The sequence below is a fragment of the Callospermophilus lateralis genome, chromosome 4 (genome assembly GCF_048772815.1).
Source record: "Callospermophilus lateralis isolate mCalLat2 chromosome 4, mCalLat2.hap1, whole genome shotgun sequence".
Taxonomy (NCBI): domain Eukaryota; kingdom Metazoa; phylum Chordata; class Mammalia; order Rodentia; family Sciuridae; genus Callospermophilus; species Callospermophilus lateralis.
Genome location: NC_135308.1, coordinates 94,527,180 through 94,546,901, shown reverse-complemented (window position 1 = coordinate 94,546,901; position 19,722 = coordinate 94,527,180). Strand labels below are relative to the sequence as shown.

General features: G+C 38.1%; 1 pseudogene; it reads right to left on the bottom strand.

The window, feature by feature from the left end:
- Positions 1 to 1,651: 1,651 nt before the first annotated feature.
- LOC143396781 (small ribosomal subunit protein eS4, X isoform-like) lies at positions 1,652 to 2,422 on the bottom strand (annotated as a pseudogene).
- Between the last annotated feature and the right edge of the window lie 17,300 nt (positions 2,423 to 19,722).

Below are 19,722 nucleotides of genomic sequence, written 5' to 3'. Positions count from 1 at the left end.
TGTAATGTAGCAAGAGATAACCAAGGGGGTAATATGAAAAAAGAGTAGCTAATATACATATGCATTATCTTTATTTTATGTCAAAAACTGGACTAAATGTTTAACATGCATCATTTTATTTATTTTTCATAATAAATTAAATAAAATGTAAATAAATTTCAGTCTCTAAAATACTATTGTTATCCTGATTTTACAGATGAGAAAAATCTAAGACAAAAAAAAACAAACAACTGAGACCAGATTACTTGACTTGCTCAAGGCTACATTCTAGCAAATGAAAAGGAGAGCTAGGACTCAGGTCCCTGTCTGATATTTTTAAAGGGTCCTTGCTCCCAAATCAATGAAAACTGTAAAGGATTTCATGCCACAGAGAAAGTATGTAAAACCACCAGAAGTAATCAAGGGACAGAGTCAGGCAGTAATGACTGCAGGCTTTAGACAAGTTTCTATATTTATGATGGGTCTCAAAGGATGAGAAGATAATCAGATCTCTAAAAATTGAAAGTCAATGATGTGCAGAACACCTAACATATGCAAAGACACATGGACAGAAAAGGGTCTTGCAATCTGAGAACTTCTTGTGTAAAGTTTATAGATAAGACTACAGCAAGGTTTTCTCCTACTAAACAAAATGCTATGAATCTTTCATTGGGTTCCTCTGCCTTTATCTTTCAGCTTTTTATGAATATCAATAATAAGATGTCATTTCAAAATAAGATCAAAAATTTAGAACTTAAAATATCAAACTATGTAAGAGTCACTGTAACTCCCCTTACTATAATAGAAGCAGTTCTAAGAAATATTTACCTTTTTCTACAGTGTTCTATGACAAGCAAATGACAATGAATAGACCTTACCCAATGTTTGTCGACATGATTAATTCTGTAAATATTACCTCATTCTTTATGATTTCATTTCATCTTAAAAACCTAATTCAACAAACTGCAAGTCTATTGTGTTCTACCTGGGGAATCTGTGGCCTTGGGTACAGAAAAGAAAAAATCAGCAACATTGAACTCTCATGCTTCTGTTGCAGAAAAATATGTTTAAAATTTCAACTGATATTTGTGAGGTCAGATATTAGATTTCTATATACTCAAAGAGATCCCAGATGGTTTAAAGAATAATCTTACAATAGAAAGACTATCAGAAACACTGATATTTAGCAGACGAGTAGAGGAAAAATAATTCACCCAACTTTAAAGCATAAAGGATATACGTGCAAAAATAGTAAGCTTTTAAAATATAAAATCCTCATGCTTAAGTTGAACATAGAAGAGCAATAACATATTGAAGAATTATTTCCATCAAACAGGGTTTACATTTGAAAAGAAATCCTGAAATCTATAAGGAGAACATCAACATTCTAATTAGCAATAATAGTTACTGCAAAAATATCCATTATATTCTAGATGCTTTATTTATTCTCTCATTTCATCTTTTCAATAATAATATAAGCTTTGTATGGCAAGTATTGTTATTCTAGCTTTGCTGCTGAATAAACTAGCTTAGCAAGACTAAATAACTTGCCCAAGATTAATAAGCGACAGAGCCATCTTTTTTTTTCCAAGAGCAATTCATCTGCTATATTTTCTTTAATTAAGTACAAAGATCTCTACCTTCCAGCCATGTCACCTAGAGACCACTTATTTCACCCACTGTTCTGTTTGGCCACCAGTCTCTTGTCTTTCTCTTCAGCAATAGTGAGGTGGATTCCTTTTCTTTGGAGAAGAGAAATCCATGTTTTTTTGGTCTTTGCCAATGACAAAAATGTTGGAGAGCTGGGTGGCAAAGCTTTTGCCATTGGCATCTTTCACATGAACCACACCAAAAGAGCCAGGATGTCTCTCTCGAAGTTGGTAATCACACCAATTCTTCCCAAGTTAGCACCTCTGGTCACCAAACATAGATTACCAGTATAAAACTTGATGAAATCAGTAATGTTACCAGTCTCCAAATCAATCTGAATGGTGTCATTCACCTTGATTAGGGGATCAGGTTAGCAAATCGTTTGAGCACCAGATGAGAGCTTCCTTTTGTGCCCACAAAGATCTTTCTCACCTTGAACAACATGTGTTTGGCCTCCTTAGGTATAATATGATGAACACAATCCCTGGTTTCTTTAGATCAGATAGAAATTCTCTCCAGTCTCATCAATGTTGATGACATCCATAAAACTGGTGGGGTAGGTTATTTCAGTTTTGACTTTGCCATCAATCTTAATGAAGTGCTGCATGCAAATCTTTTTTAGTTCATCTCCTGTCAGGGCATACTTAAGTCTGTTTCTTGGAAAAATGATCCACTGTTCCTTGTGGGGACCAGTGGATGGACAAGGAGCAAGCACACCAGTCAATTTATCAAGCATCCAATGCTTTGGAGCTGCTATATGCTGCTTCAAATGTTTCTTGGGACCACGAGCCATGGCTGCTCTAGGCACAGACCAAGCCCAAGCCATCTTTTAAATGAGATTTTCAAGTTCATATTTCTCCTGTCACAGCCTGCTACATTAGTAAAAGCATGAAGGCCATGAACAGAAGCTATGTAGATACTGTATTATTCTCAAAAAAAAAAAAACTAAGTAAGTTAAAGCAAATTTGAGATGAATTTTAAGCATCATTTAGAAAATGTAGGAAAGGAGGAAAACATTTTACCATATCAGCATTAAGGTTTGATAAAACCTATCTGGAAAAAAATTTGGTAAGCACTTATTGTTTTAATTCTTCAGGGCTGTCCGAACATCACACTCACTCTGAGCCTTTCCTGGTGTCTTCTTGCCCAGAAAGAGATATGGCACCTTCCTCTGTACCTTAGAAATATTTATCTCTGTGTTCTCAGTGCATTGCAAGTAACTACTGGATTTCTCAATAAATGTTTATTGACTAAATGAAGCAATAATTCGTCAGAAGAGAAAAATGGTCACAAAAATGGAAGTATTTATTTTAGCATTCTTTATAATAGTAAAATATGAGAAACAAGGTTGGCAAAACAGAAATGGTTAAGAATATTATAAAAAAAAAATGAATGACTGTTTGGCAGTCTTAAAACAATCTATGCAGTCATTGGTGAAACCTGAAGAATATTTAGTTATTATGGGGGGAAAAGCTGAAGACAAAATATAGTGTGATTGTCCAGATGTTAAAATATATTTGCCTGGCAATAAGACTACAAGTTAATATGTCTAAAAATAACAATTAATGGTTCTGTTAGAGGGGTGAGATGTGATTTTCTTTAATCATTTCTTAAGATTTGCTCTAATACAGTTGCTAAATTGCTTACATTCATTTAAAAATGACCTAATTGTTCTTACTGTTATTTGGAGACCAAGGGAAAAAAAAAAAACATTTAAGTTATCAAAAATTTCCTATCTTGACCATTACCAAGTTCAGAACTATAATAATTTCCCTTAGCCTTTTGTTTCTGATATAATTACTTCCCCTTCTACTACCTCTATTTAGTTTTCACCTTTTATTCTTTCTTTTAATGGTGTGAGGAGTTAATTATGTCTGTGCTTTTATAATAAGCTATTTGAATACTTTTTGGAAGTAGAAGGATTATAAATAAATAACAATAAATATTACCAAACAATGAGTAAGCCAAACTAATTCTAATACATTATTCAATGAATTAAGTAGATGCCATCAGGCGTCTAGAAAAGTTATGTAAATGCTAATTAAAGCTGATTTCTTCATACTTCCAACTTTCACCCCACCCAGAAGAACGGAAACCCTCATTCTAAACCCTACTGAATGACTTTCCCATGATGTCTTCTTATTCTAAACTTATAACAGCAGAGACAACCTCAGCACAGGATGTACTGTAAGTATTGAGCACAAGCTCATCTGCATCATGGCAGCATCTGTGGGCCACTTCCCCCATCCCCCTCCATGCCACCACCCCCTTCCACCCCCACAAGCTCTTTTTCTTTCAGGATGTGACCTGTACTTTAATCCTTCTTGCTCCATTTTAATGCTTTGTATTTTTAGCTGTTTTGTCATTTACTAAAAACAGGAGTCACATAACTCGGTTGTTCACTTTATAAGTGATTCCATTCACAGAACCAACTTGCTCATTTTAACACAGCTCTTAGACTTCACCAGTGTTAGCATAAATATGAGTTAATGTAACTGATTCTCTTTCAAGGCTTATTAGCACCTCTTCTTATATAGGTTCCTTTGAAAGAAATGATGTCTAAATAAAATCAGTCTTAAAATATATAGGAAGTGCAGGTAGGATATTTTAAAAACTGTGTGAATTGACTAAAGCAGATATGATGATCTTGAACCCCTAGGACCGTATCAACCCTGTCTACCACCCTCTGCACTCAATCTACCACCACTGATATGAATTGATATTGAATAGAAATTTGAAAATAGGTCAATAGCATTTTATACTATTTCATATTAAAGAAGGAACTGGCACAGTAAAGCACAAACAATGCTTACATAGTTCAACTCTGCCCCACTGTGTAATTTGAAGATCATTCAGGAGTTTGAAAGATTAAATATTATTTTCAGTGAGCAAAGGAAATAACTTACTTGATACCTGGCAATTAAACCTTTGCAAACTCACAGGTTGACATGTTTTATTTGATTTATACCAAACAGAGACAAAGTTGAAAAGGGTTGAATGAATATATTTTTCAAAGTTAAGTACAATCCTAAGAAACCTAATCTTTTCTAAGTACCCAAAATATTTCCCAAACTGTCTCCATTAAGGGGGATGAATGGAGAGGAAGCTCACACATTCTACCTTGTATTTCAGGACAGGGATTACATTTTTAATAGTGTAAATATAAAGTCTTGATAGTCATTTCCCTTAGCCTTTTGTTATGCAAAAAAAGTAGAGAGAATGCCTATTATGGGCATGTTACTGCTTCTAGCTGGCTGACTAACAATGGAAACACCATTTGGGATGTTCCTATGAAATGAGCACCAACATGATTTTTCCTTAGCGATGGGCACCTATGAATGAATCAAATCATGTTGAGAAAGCAAGTAGCAAGCAATTTTTGCCATATGTGACATAATAATATGAAAAATAGCTATAGAATCATAAAATTTAGCTCAAGGAAGACCCTAGACTGTATACAATTTCCTATCTTCATTTTATAGGTGAGGAAACATGGATAAAAGAGGTAAAGAGGCTGCCAAGGTTCAAATAATTAGCAGTAATCAGCATCAAGACAAGGGTTCCTAATCCAGTGCTTTGGCCACTATGTTATCCTTCTCTCCATCCTTCCATCTTGCCATCCATCCCATCTATTCTACAGGCATTTATGAAGTTCAGTTCCATGCCAGAAACAATGTGTGGCCCCAGTGAATCACTCCTTCCTATGTGCACACTCCTTTGCAGCATGACTTTGCTGTTCCTCCCATCGGGAGGTAGTTTATTTCCCCACCCATTGAATCTGGACTGACCTTGATTCTTGCTTTGACTTTTAAAATGTGGTAGAAGTGATATTACACAGCTTCTGAGTCTAGTCTCGAGAGACCTTGCAGCTTCGGCTCTCCTCCTCTTGCTGCTTAGAGACTGCCATACCAAGAGGCCTGGGCAAGCCATCTTGAAGATGAGAAGCCATGTGGCAGAGAACCAAGTTACCCCAGCCAACAGCTCCAGCCAACTACTAGACAAGTACACAAGGCCAAATAAGACCAGCCCAGTCCCCAGCCCATGTGCCAACTGACCTCAAATGCATGAGTGAGCTTAGTCAATGCCATTTACTGCAGAGACCAGCTATCAGGGATGAGCCCTGAACATTTTGTTGACCCAACGAATCATGAGCAAACAAAGAGGTATTGTTTTGGGGGAGTTTGGGGGTGAATTATTATAAAGCAATAGGTAACTGATCTACTGTGTTAAGTGCTTGACTCTAAAGAATAAGACAGCTAAAGAAAAGAAAATCAGGGAACTTACTGACTGGTGAGTGATAAAAACACAAACAGAGTGACAAGTTTTGTGCCATTTTCTCAGTGAAAAATCATAGGGAGCTAAACTAAGGTATTGCAAGTAAATTGAATAGGGTTTGTGGTAGAATGGAATGGTTGAAGGAGTCTAGTATTATGTCTAGTTTAGAACACTTGATAGATATGAATAACATTAAGTTGGAGAAAGACTGAAGAGAAGTAGGTTTAGGAAGAAGGGGAAGGAAATGAGGAGTTCAGATTTGACATGTTGACTTTGATCAAGAACCTGGAAGTTTCCAGATGAAGTTCAGGTCTATATTACATCTAGGTGGTAATGGATATATAAGTCTGAAGTTCTGGAGAGAAAATAGGATTAAAGGACAACCTTGAGAATTGTCTTCACCTATGAAAAGTTTAAGCCACAGATTATAAATTGGCTGGAGAGAGTGTGTCCAGTAAACTAGAAGGAAGAAGTAGAGACAGTGATTCACTCTTATGAGAAGTTTTCTGGGGTCAAAAGGAGAAACACAGTGGATCACATTTAAAAGAGGTTAACTTTGTTTTATGCCTCATGTCAGACTTAAAGTAAGACTCGGAACTTATTTACATTCTCCCCCAAAGAAAAATGACCACACAGAGCATCAGCTAAGCATATACAATTTTCTTGAGAATTTAAAAGAAGACTAAGTGTGGGAGTTACATCACTCGGTACATAGCATTTCTTGCCAAGGATCCTCATTAGGTAAATCTTTCCAAGTCACTCATTGGGTAACCAGCTGTTGAGTCTCATTCTCCCTTTCCAGACATTTCCCTTGCATGGCCCTTACATCTTTTCTGCCCCCTTTCCCAAGCAGGGAAACTTAGCTTCATCCCAGTTCTCTCTGGGCACCTGGGCACCAGCTTACCCACAGCCCCAGAGGTCCAACCTCTAAGTGGGATTATCAAAGTGGGGTGGGGGTGGAGGGTGCTAGAGTTGTAGCTCAGTGGAAGAGCACTTGCCTGGCATGTGTGAGGCACCAGGTTCAATCCTCAACACCACATATAAATAAGCAAAATAAAGGTCCATTGACAACTAAAAAAGAAATGTTAAAAACAAACAAACAAACAAAATTAAGCACTGCATGGGATATTGCTAAGAGAAAAACAAGATATCTTCATCTTTGTACGTACTGAAATGGGTTTGCAGAAGTCAGAGTGAAAAAACAAATAGGAGGTAGAAGTGCAGTGCCATATCAGGCTGGATATTTAGGAAACAGATGATCAAAACTTCTGCAGGTGGGTCCTGGCCACAGATGATCAGGGTGAGAAGCTCAGTGAGATAATTGGCCTCAAGGCTTTGAATTGGGCATTGCTGACTCTTACTTAACTAACTTGACCTACTTTTTCTTTCTAATTGAAATACATTCCTGTTCCAAGAAGAGCTATAAATCAAACTGAGGAACTTCTTGCCCTTTGAAATTTAACTTGGAAACCATGAAAAATAACTAAAAATTAAGAAGTACCTTTCCATTTTTAATTAACATGGCACACCTACAAGGAAAACATATACTCAACCATTTTGGCTTTTTAATTAGCATTTCCTCTTGCAGTGAGAAATAAGGCTGCACAAATGGTTGAGAAAATAAGTATAACTGTTTTCTTTATCTACCATACTGCACTGGGATCTCCAAAGATTTCTGACTCTATTTTGGATGCATTTTATAAAATAGAAATAACTCTGAAAAGACACCATACTAGAAATTTCCCCTTATAGAATGGGAAAAAATAATTTCTGTATGGCAATTATTCTTGTCCAAAAGAATCTGCTGAGGTAAGATTTAATAGAATAGCCAAATTCTCCATCTTTTACTCAGAGGAATAAAAATTACTCCAATATGTATCCAGTGTATCTCAAGGGAAGGTTTGTGATGTTTTCATATTTTACCAAACCACTTAAGAGGTTTGTGATGCAAATGAAAATAGTAACTTTAGCTGGCAATAAAAATAATACTTCAACAATGGAAAATTTGGCTAATAATTCTACTAATTAGGATGAAGATACTATGACACTTCAACAAATATTTTAGAGTCTGGTATAAAAATTATTATGAAAGGTCACATTTTTTTCCCCAAAAAGTACTAATACAAGTAATTAGACAATGGGGTGTGCACTGCTGCAAAATAGAAATCATGAGTCTGCTTCTTTTCAGGGGCCTACATGGATAAGAACACAAATATTCATAAACCTTTTAATCCTAAAGTGTTCATTTTTGAATAGTGGGAAGAGATTATTTTTAAATATTTAAGAAGAAAATTAAATACTTTTAGGAGACCTTCAGCCCTTTCATACTTTCCACCCAATATTTAGGCTCCTATTTGCTACTAGTTTTGCAGTCAGGTGGCATGGACCATCATAGCCTCACAAGCATTCTTACAGCTCTTAGATGCTTCTGGGTCTTTGTACCCTATAAAAATAGCACAGATGTGAATAGAAGTATAAAAAAGGCTCTCTTTCCCCCAAATTCCTTGCATCTTCATATCAAAGTAACTACTGAAAGTTCACCATGAGAGATTGCATTCTTTGGTCTTAAAAAAAAAAAAAAAAGAAATTTTGCTCTCCATAACAAATATTTACTGAGGATTGTTTTGTGCTTAGGTCTGTGGAATATGTTCTAAGTTGTATAGCAGACTAGATAGGGTTGCTGCCATCAAGGAGAAACGCAAACTGGGAGAAAAATGGAGACCGTAGAATCCAAGACAAATGTTCTTGTGTTGATCCGTACCACCTCTTGGTTATGTCTGTCAGAAGGGAAAGACATCAGGGAACACAAAGCACTCTGGAGAGGGAACACAAAGCACCCTGGAGAGGGAACACAAAGCACTCTGGAGAGAGAGGCGGGTGTGCAGCAACATAGGGAACAAACAAACTCGTCCCACACTAAAATCTGCCTGAAGCTGGAACTGCCCCTGACCACAGCAGCTCAACCGTCAGAATGATTCACCTGGGAGGGCCGCTTTCTCTTTACTGAAACATCTGCTGCCCTGTCTCTCTGACTCCTGACCTTTTCTCCTACCTCACACCACCCTCTTACCCACCCACCTCCCCAAACAGACACATTTCCAGAAGTGGAGGAGGGAAAGAATTCAGGTAAGACAGACCTCAGGAGAAAGCGCTGAAGTTAAGGTGGCTCAGAGGGCCCCTGGGTCAGAGCCACTTGGCAGGGAAGTCTTGTGTGGATGGAGATATTAGATTACTTTTGGGGCTTACTGAGTCACCTCAGGATCAAAGGAGAGGCCCTCAACCTCCTATGCTACTCTCTCCTTATATCCCTGGGAGTGTAGAGTAAATGGATTTCATATTGAAAGAGAAGGGTCAAGTGGGGATGTGGAATAAGTGAGATGCTCACAGGCATTTACACATGTGTTCTCCAAACCCCAGCTCAAACGCCAAGGGCCACCTCAGTGCCCCTGTGTCTGAGCAAGGAGGGGCAGTTCTGCTAAGATTTTTTCATAAATCAAGTGACTGGAACTTGGTCCTGAGCTCATAATCTGGTGTGAAAATAAATAAAACAGTGCCTTAGTCTGTACAAATTTAATAATGTGTTATATTTCAAGATAGTCTTAAAAGAAAAACACGGGACCCATTGTGGGTTCGCCCCTTCTCTTTTTAATGATGCTATAAACTGAAATAGAAAAAGTGCTCAGGCAAAATATGAAATGGGAGGAGTCAGGGAATCCTGTAAATACATTTTAACATATGTTTCTAAAACAGGTTCATGGGTTTATGAGTTTACTTTACCAACCTTCAGCCTGCTGGTTTACAGACGAGCTTTGAGTCCAATCCCATAACAGGCCTCCAACTTGGCTCTGCTCCCCAAGAAAAGGCAGTGCCAACTGCAGGTGCACACGAGGTGGGGGGTAGGAGGGATGCAGGGAAAGATGCACTGGGGAGGATGCAGATATGGGAGCAGATTGAGGGTGAAATTAAACCCCAAATTAGGAAATATGCAAAGCCCAAAATTATGACTTCAGAGAAAGGTTGGCAATGTATTCATCCTCTTTGATCTTGCAGACAGAAGATACTTTATGGTGGAGGGGTCATAGAAATTATGAAACCTGGCCACTCTCTTCCATAAAATCATTCAGCATGTTCATGATAATACCTTTCTATTGTGGCAGCTACTCCACAATTTCCTTCCAGGAAATGTAGGACCAAGAGAGTGACTGTGATGTAGGCCCATAAGAGAGTAACGTTTTTTCAGTTCTAAGTTAGGAATGAGAAAATTACAGAAAAGATCTGTGATTCATATGCTCCCATCCCCACCTTCCATCTACCCACAAATGAAATACAGACCTGCCTCCTGCAGAGGACTCATGAACAACTTTCCCCCTCACCTTTGCTCTTTCCCCACTGGAAACATCCTTCCTTCCCTCTGTGCAAGTCTATTTTCCTTTCTTTCACCCAGCCTCCTTCCAATCCTTCCATGATCACCTCTACTCCCCATTCCACACCACCACAAAGTACTGGATACTGTCAGAGACTGATTGTTTTAAACGGATTTCTGAGCCTCTGAAATTTCAGTTGCTAAAGATTCATCAAAGGAACAATACATGTGTAGGTATATACATAGACATACCCTTTAATATGTCTGTACACACATGAACGTACACTTTAATATACCTTTACAGGCATACACTTGAAATGTGTGTGTGTGCGTGTACAGTGGGGTGGAATCTAAGACATCATTCGAGACAAAGACCCTGTCTGAGACAAACACAGGCCAGGCAAACTTTTGGTCTCTGGAATTTTCTTATACCATTAATAAACAAACAGAAAGGAAACATTAATGACATCTATTTTTAAGAGGGAGGAAGTAAAGCTCACTATGGAGTCTAATCTTTTAAAACACTTGTTTCCTAATCTCTAATTACTGACATACTATACATCCCTAATTTAAAAGGCTTTAGCGTCTTCATCCACTTATCCCCTCCAAGTCCATCTCTTTCCACCAAATCTTGTTATTCTCTAACTCAGAACATTAAAGTGGAACCTTTTGCCTTTCAAGGATAAATGAGATGCTTCCCACTACCTAGAAAGCTTTTCTCTACTCCCTGGAGACTGAAAAAATAATTGCAAATCATATTATGATTTTAGATTTTCATCTCTCCAAAATGATTATAGAATTGGGCTGGGGTTGTGGCTCAGTGCTCGCCTGGCATGCCTAAGGCACTGGGTTCGATCATCAACACCACATAAAAATAAAATAAAGACATTGTATCCACCTAAAACTTAAAAATAAATAATGACATTTCATAAAAGGCCAAATGCATCCTGCAAAAGGACCAAATACAAAGGTTTGGTACTTAGAATAAAATGTCAGCCAATCTACCTAAAACAAAAAGTTGAGGCTCTGCTGGGGAGAAGTTCTTTATGGCCACTTGATTCCATTCAGAGGAACCTTGCCAGACTCCACTCCTGACAGCTCTTCCCTGCTCACTGGCAGTCCTCTTCCTTTGGAGAAGACCTGGCCCATTTCTTCTGCCCCTCGAGTTCCACTCTCCATGGGGCAACTGTACAATGGACTGCATGGGCACAGGCAGCTTTCAGAGCTTGGAACTGCCCCACAGCACCTGGGGCCAAGGGCTACCTGTCTCCTTCAGGGGCCACAGAGAAGCCCATCCAAACACACTGGAGGCACATTCTCCCCTCAGTACTTTGTAGGAAAGCTGGCACTTAATCTCCACCCCTCAGTCTCCTTTGTCATGTTCCTCAACCAGAGAAGGAAAGAAAGGAGTGGGAAAGAAAACAGACACCCAGAGAGGCCATTTCATTACTGTGCTCATGACAATGACTAAGCATTTCCAGGAGCCCAAGCATGAATGGTGGTTGCTCTATCTCTCTCTCTGAAACTTCTGTGATCTTATCTTATAGTTTACATAGAAATTTTCTAGTCCTATGTCTGTTTTCGTGACTGCACTATGGGTCCTTAAGGGCATGAATTACATATTATTTACAACTGTATCCCCAGAAGGGAAATATAGAGTCAAAGATTTGTAGGTCAGTTTCATTAAGTCACATGAGGTCACAAAGGGTCCCACATTTACTTCAATACTCTGCTGTCACCATCTTAATTTTGTTAATAATCTTTTTTTAATTTTATTTTTCTTTTTTTCTTTCTTTCTTTCTTTTCTTTTCTTTTTCTTTTTTTTTTTTTTTTTTTTTTTGTAGTTGTATATGGACAGCATGCCTTTATTTTATTTGTATGTGGTTCTGAGAATCGAACCCAGGGCCTCATATATGCTAGGCAAGTGCTCTGCCACTGAGCTACAGCTATAGCCCTAATCTTTTTTTTTTTTTAATCTGTTCTAATTTGTTATGCATGACAGTGGAATGCACTTGGATACATTATACCTAAATGGAGTATAATTTCTCATTCTTCTGGTTGTAGAATCCCACTGGTCGTATAGTCATATATACATAGGATAACAACATCTGATTCATTCTACTGTCCTTTCTATCCCATACACCTTCCCCTCCCTTCACTCCCCTCTACCTAAAGTAACTCTGTTCTTCCCTAGTCCTGCCAATCACCCATGATGGTTAGGCAGCTCATAGATAGTATTCATATATCAGAGAAAACATTCAGCCTTTGGTTTGGGGGATTGGCTTATTTCACATAGCATGATATTCTCCAGCTCCATCCATTTACTTGCAAAAGCCATAATTCCATTTTTATTTATGGCTGGGTAATATTGTATTGTCTATACACGTACCACATTTTCTCTATCCATTCATTTGTTGAAGGGCACCTAGGTTGGTTCCATAGTGAATGAAGTTGGTTCCATATTGTGAATTGAGCTACTATAAACATCGATGTTGCTGTGTCACTGTAGTATTCTGATTTTAAGTCCTTTAGGTATAAACCAAGCAGTGGGTTCCATTCCAAGTTTTCTGAGGAATCTCTATACTGCTTTCCAGAGTGGTTGTACCAATTTTCAGGCCCACCAGCAATGTTTGAGTGTAACCTTTTCCCCACATCCTTATCAATATCTATTGTTGCTTGTATTCTCTATAATTGCCATTCTGACTGGGGTAAGATGAAATCTTAGTTTTGATTTGCATTTCTCTAATTGCTACAGATATTGAACATTTTTTCATATTTTCATCAGTTGTATTTTTTATTCTGTAAATTGTCTGTTTAGTTCCGTGGCCCATTTATTGATTGAGTTATTTGGGTTTGTTTTGGTGTTAAGTTTTCTGAATTCTTTATATATCCTGGAGACTAATACTCTATCTGAGGTGCATGTGGTAAAGGATTTTCTCCTATTGTATAGGCTCTTTCTTTACATTATTGATTGTTTCGTTTGCTAAGAAGAAGCTTTTTAGTTTGATTTCATCCCATTTATTGATTTTTTTTTAACCTCTCATGCTTTAGGAGTCTTGTTAAGGAAGTCAGATCTTAGGCCAACATGGTGATGATTTTGACCTACTTTTTCCTCTGTTAGGTGCAGGGTCTCTGTCCTAGTGCTTAAGTCTTTGATCTACTTTGAGTTTTGTGCCAGGTTAGAGATAGGGGTTTAATTTCATTTTGTTACATGTAGATTTCCAATTTTCCCAGCACCATTTGTTGAATAGACTATCTTTTCTCCAGTGAATGTTTTTGGTGCCTTGTCTAGTATGGGATAACTGTATTTATATGAGTTTATCTCTGTGTCTTCTATTTTGTACCATTGGTCTGCATGTCTATTTCGGTGCCAATACTATGCTGTTTTTGTTACTATGACTCTGTAGTATAGTTTGAGGGTCTGGAATTGCAATGCCTCCTGCTTCACACTTCTTGCTAAGGATTGTCTTGAATTATTAACCTTATATTTTCATTTTGCAATAGGCATTTCAAATTACATATCCAATTCTGATTATAGTAGGCATTCATTAAAATAAAATTGCATGCTAAAATAACATGCAGGAAGGGAGATGTAGCTAAGTGGTAGAGTTCTTGCTGAGCATGATTGTGAGGCCTTGGGTTCAATCCCCAGCATTAGCAAATAGATAGATAGATAGATTGATAGATAGATAGACAAATAAATGAAATAACTGTAAATTGGAATACTATGAATAGTAATTATGGTGAAAATTAAATTAGATACAACAAGTTAAGAGCTTGCTACCATGCCTGATACGTAATATTAATAAATATTCACTATTTACTAGTAAGCTTGGGGGACAAAAAAGACAGTGTAGGTAATAAATAATTGGGTCAGAAATATGGGGGCAGATTCAGGAGGAAATGAAATGCTAATACCTCCAGAGCCCTTCCCACTCCTGCAACCTGTTGCCAAGGATAACTGCCTCCAGAGAATTGTTTCTTGCTGCAGGGAGTTGTAGAGGCTGTTAATGAATGCCTCCTGGGCTACTCCCTTCCTTCCCCAGGATCCTCCACCTTTGGCCCACCTTTTGGTCACTAGTCAAGTAGGCAGGATGTGGGGAGGAGAGAGCAGAAAAACAAAAGAAATCTAAAGTGCGCAAAAGGGGCAGGTCACCCCCACTTCCTCAGACATCCAGCTCTGGGACCCCTTTAAATAAAACTCACTTTCTAGGCTTGCCTCAATATTTCTCAGGTGTTCAGTCTTCAACAACTGGGGAAATGGGACTGGGCCCTGGTTGATACTCATCACCAGCATCACTAGTAGCACTACTAATGCTACTGCTGCTACAAGTGACATAAAAGTCAACAGATCCTAAGGAGAATATATCAAAGGGTCACAGAATGAACATGCTCGGGAATGTTCTGGGTTTACATAGGTTCTAGCTCCCAAATTTCCTCTGCTAGCTCTTAAGAAACCTCTGGGAGAACTGAAGTTATTATTTTACCTCTTGTGAAAGAAGAGACAACTAAGAGCATTTGCAATTCCCCCTGTGAGCAGTAGTCCTTTAGATCTGAAGGCCTGTCTACTATTCTGCATTCCCCTGTCTCTTCCCACAATTGAATATTTATATTTTCTCTACTTTATTCATCTAAGGAAAAAAGGAAAAAGATGCTTTAAGTCCCTGGGAGTGCTGGTGGGAATTGGCTTCCCCAGGAAGATGGGAGAGAAGCAATATGCACCCCCTCATTTTTAAGGACAACTCTTTTCTTGGTAGCCTCTTTTTTCTGCTCTCTTAAAAACTTTCAGCATTTACTCCCAGAAGAGCTGTGTTATTAGAAGTAGGTTTTCTGAGAATGTTCTAAATTTGTCACCAGCCTGCTAATTCTCCTGTCCTTTTCTTAGCTTATTGGAAAACATTGAATCTATTTCCTCTTGACTAATGGGGTCAAGAGAACTAATAGAATGGCTGGCACCCAGTTTTTCTAGAGGCAGTGGTTAAAGATCTTGATTGTGTAACCAAGGAAGTTTTGATTATTTTTATCTCTTAGTTTTAGAAAATAAGAGGATGTACTTAACTGTTGAAGCAACAGTTAAGTAAATTTTGCATTTATCTCTCATTTCATCAAATCTTGATCCTTAAATATATTTTATCATTAATCTAGACTTAGTTTATCTGCATTCCTTTCCAACCCACTAACTTCCAGTCACCCATGATGGTTTATGCAGCTCATAGATTTGGGGGGTTGGTAGGCAAAGGTACCCTCCTAACTGCTCTAAATTTATATTGTATGATCTTCAGTTTCTTTCCTTATCAGAAATATACTGCAGAGTCCCCATTTTTTATCGTTTATATTTTCCTCTCTTTTCTCTTTAATAATTCCTAGAGCAAGGTACTGAGGTTTAAAAGACACACTAGTGCTTTGTAGAAAAATGGTACCTGTCCATAACTGTCACTTCTCTAGAACACCAGAGAAAGGAAATTATTAAACTCACCGATACTACATTTCTCATCAATCAATGCCATCTATTTTTCAGTTCCATCCTTTCCTTGACTATATGTTGAAGTGTCTGTCTTCCAATTTTTGGATTCTCTGAATCTAGCAGACACTTCATTGATTATGGTTAGTTATAATGTATAATTGAAAATATTTCCATTTTATTTTTGCGACTCAAAGACCTTCTTAAATAAAAGAATTAAGGATAATAGAAAAATTATTTTCTAAATACTATTAAAAATGTACATCTCAACGACAAGTCCAGTAATCCCAGCAGCTTGGGAAGCTGAAGCAGGAAGTTCACAAGTTGGAAGCCAGCCTCAGCAACTTAGGAAGGCCCTAAGCAACTTAGCAAGACCCTATCTCAAAATAAAAAAATAAAGAGGGCTGGGATGTGACTCAGCGATTAAGAACCTCTGAGTTCAATCACTGGTACAAAACACACACACACACACACACACACACACACACACACACACACTGAGTCACTGTAATCCCCAGATATCCTTTGAGTGGCGGTCATGAATCTCAGGCCACAAAATCAGTTATAGAGATGTAACTTCCTTTGTCTTTCTCTAACCAACCTTAATTTTAATTATAGGCCTTCGTGCTTCAGATAAGAAAATGTAAGCCCATTCAATTTATCCCTGCCATTCTCTCCCTAAGGCTGAGTCTAATATCCAAGAAGGATTAGGTGGTACCAAAGCCTGAGAGAACTGTCATCTTATCAGTCATCACCCATCCATAGTGACATGTGTCCAGCTGTCCTGTTTGTATCTGGTCTTTAACCCCATGTCCATATAGGTTCACTGTTCATTTGTTCCCCTTCCTAACCACAAGGCTTAGCCAAATCTGCCATGTATATTTAGTCTGTCTGTTTATCTGTCTGTTTATTTCATTCATCTGATAATATCTGTGCTTTGTTCTCTTTCTGGGACATGGGATCCTTCTGCTTCTCTTACAAAAGGACAGGCTATCGGAAACCCAATAATACTATTGATAGATCATAATCATGTCTGTGCTACTCTTGGATGCATGGGAGCAATTGCAAAGTTCTAGAACACCGGAAATTCTGTAAGACTGTCTCGAGTCTATCAGTCTCCAACTTTAGTTGTTATTTGGGAGGGAACTCCCTAAGCTCTTCCTGGAAAAGGGAACTCAGGCCTCTGTTACTCTCAGATCTCCCAAACTAGCTGGGTTTCAGTTGTCCTCTTCTCTGGACCTGAGAGAGTGGCATGAGCCTTTCTTTCTCCAGGACCCACGCTGTCCATTCATTTTTCGCTTCCCCTCACAACTCCTGCAACTCCCCAGCCTACGGATTCTTTGTTCCAGTGTGTACTCATGTACATGCTTGTATCTTTGGAGGAACCCAATGGTGCGTTCGTTTGGGAATAGGCTAGGGTGGGTGAACCCTGCAGGAAGCCTTTGTGCACTGTGAGCTTTTCCCCAAATCTATTTCATTTCTTCTGCATGAGGCTTTCCTTTACCCCCAAGAACCTAAAATTTCAAAAGCCAGGGAAAAGAGTACTTGTTCTCTTTATGGTTTGTCACCTGTCCTTGAAGCAATTATTAGAGGGCACTAAGCAATGGAGGTAAAAATCTCCACAACTGTGCTATCCAATACTACAAGCTGAATGAGGCAATTGAATACTGGAATGTGACTAGTCCAAATGGAGATGCAAAAGGTACACACAAGATTTCAAAGATTTTAAAAGAAAAAGAACAAAAAGTATCTCCTTAATCATTTTATATTAACAACATGATGAAATGATAACATTTTTGATATACTAGGTTAAATAAAATGTATTATTAAAATTAATTTCATCTTTTTTTTTACTTTGTTAATGGGGCTACTAGAAATTTTTTAAGTTATTTATGTGGCTTTAACTGTGACTAACATTCTAATTATATTGAATAGCACTGTTTTAGTAGAATAACTAATGGGAACCAAGAATAGGTAAGTCATCTTTTAAAACTGTTATGACACATCTGTACCATATCCTGCCCAAAGATGCTGTCAAAGAATACTCTATTGTGCTGTGAATGGATAATTATGAATGTAATGCATTCCACTATTGTCAGGTATGTAAGAAATAAATAAAAAATACTCTAAAATTAAACAACTATGAATTATGTGTTATATGACACTCTGCATATAATGAGTCCTCTATTATCCTCTCTGTCCAGGAATTCACAACATGGTGGGACAATCAGGTACATATGTAACTACCAAATTACATGTGACATATGCATGTGATTTGTCGTGGGGGGTGGGGTATTGAGTTTTTCTTTCTGGGTAAAGAGCTAAGACAAGGACACACTCCTCAGAGGAGTGGTGGCATGAGATGGTAGACTATGCAGGGGACAGGGTTCTTGGAAAGGGGATCCCATAAAAAGAGAGGCACTGTGCTCAGGAGACAGGGAACAGCTCAGAGGCTGAGGGCAAGCTGCATCAGAAGAGAAGAGGCTGGGCTTCGTTTGGAGACAATGAAAAGCTTTGAGCGCCTGGCAGAGGGGATTAGGCTTTGCCTTGTCAGGGAATGGAGACCCATCAGAGACTTCTAAGCAGAAAAATAACATGGTTAGATTGGAATTTTAGAAAGACAACTCTAGCCAAACCAGGGGAGGGGAAGGGAAGATAACTAAAATGGGTAGACTAGATGCTGAGGGGTGGGCATGTGAGGGGTTAAGTTCTCCTGTCTAGATACTTTAGGTCTAGAGGGAGAGGCTTGTTCCACAACAGATCCAGTTGGTCTAGCCATTGTTCATTCTTGAAAATAAATTTTTCCTAGTTAAACTTCCCTATTCTCCCATTCAAGGCTAGCTTGGCAACATTCTGTTTCTGTTTGCTCAGTAACCAAATGTACAGGGGGAAAAAAAAAGTTTTGTCTATTCCTCAAGAGCACTTAGTTCACTTAATGGCTTCCACTGGTTGTATGAAGTTACCTGTAGAATTTTCTTAGTCCAATTTTCAGAGTTAAGAGAGCTAGGGGTAAGGGTAAGTTATTTATTCCTCAGTATACTCTGTGGATGTGAGCAGGAGTGTTCTCTCTTACCTGGTTTAAAAGTGGCCCAATGAGCTCATCCCTCCCAAATAACAGCTATTGCATTTTACTCGATATTGACCATAATAGCTGGTCAATACAGCTACAGACCAAAGGGAGAGTGGAAACATTATTTAATAATCTCAATTGCCTTCATTTTGGGGTCATTTTATCAATGTCTAGATGAATCTGAGATAATACAAGTCCTCTTTTAAAACAGGGTCCTTTCTGAATCTGATGCTTTATTAATTAGGTCGACATGTATTCATTCTAAGGAGTTATCAGAAAACACTGTTGAGAGCAGCAGAATAAATCTGAAGCAATGTCAGAAATTGGGGGAAAAAATTGTTTTTGACTCTTCCGATGTGATTTTCCTCTTAGTCCTGAAGCCAAATACACAGATAGGACGATCAAATAGTTCTACAGTACATTACCTATTATGAACAATATGATGTCTTCTAAATGTACAGTTTAAATTTTGAAACAAGTTTTGTGAAAGCTGGTTCAGAGTTTGGATTTTTTTTTCCAGTAAATATTTCTGAAAATCTTATAGTATGAGTCAGGAGATTCTCGAGGATAACCCTTAGATCCAGATAAGTCTAAGAATTACACCTGGTATGTTCAAACCTGTCTATGAAGGGTCATCACTACCTAAGAGCCTGCAGTTAGCTGGTCAGAGGAGTGAAAGGTTTTGACATCCAAATCTTGGGTTTAAAAAAGAAAATAATTTAGAACAAAGTGGAGAAAATGGTATCAGTCAACAATAAGTGATCACAAGGGCTAGCTTTTAAACTGGCATGACCCAAATCCAAAGGCAGCTCCTAGCGTCAGGTGAATGGGCAATCACCAGTCACAACCTATGTTAGCCTAACTTCTCCTCTAAAAGGGAGATGTGCGCTAATCCAAAAGCAAATAAACATCTTGACATATTTT